This window comes from Penaeus monodon, chromosome 15 (genome assembly GCF_015228065.2).
Source record: "Penaeus monodon isolate SGIC_2016 chromosome 15, NSTDA_Pmon_1, whole genome shotgun sequence".
Classification (NCBI taxonomy): Eukaryota; Metazoa; Arthropoda; class Malacostraca; order Decapoda; family Penaeidae; genus Penaeus; species Penaeus monodon.
Genome location: NC_051400.1, coordinates 31016777 through 31017199, shown reverse-complemented (window position 1 = coordinate 31017199; position 423 = coordinate 31016777). Strand labels below are relative to the sequence as shown.

The 423-nt window shown below is 42.1% G+C and overlaps 1 protein-coding gene across 1 annotated transcript in view; it reads right to left on the bottom strand.

The window, feature by feature from the left end:
* LOC119581935 (metabotropic glutamate receptor 8-like) overlaps window positions 1-423 on the bottom strand; it is a gene marked incomplete at its 5' end in the record, with an annotated part of 173067 nt that overhangs the window by 11064 nt on the left and 161580 nt on the right.

The following is a 423-nucleotide window of genomic DNA, read 5'->3' as shown; positions in this document are numbered from 1 at the left end:
GGATGGGGTAGAGAGTGAGTAGGATAATGGAGTGAATATGGGGAAAGGGAAAGGAGTGGAGGAAGGGTAAGGGAGGGTGGGGAGGGGATGGGGAAAGCTGGCGGCGTAGGATGGGGAGAAAGGGAGGGAATCGAAAATGATTTAATCACACTTTGTTTTCATCGCATCAGCACAGATTTTTTTTTTTATGATCGCGGAGAAAGTGCGGATGCTATTTCTAATGAATTATGTGATTGCATTGCAGGATTTGAGCATATCCAATTAAGACCTAGGTATGCTAATGAAGTAGACAGGTGAGCGGGTCCTGGTCGCGAAGAAAATTAACACGTATATGATGCAGATAGACAGACATGTTAATAGATGTATGGATAGGTCTAAATAAAAAAGAAGATACAGAGACGAGAAACTTATTAATAGGTAACA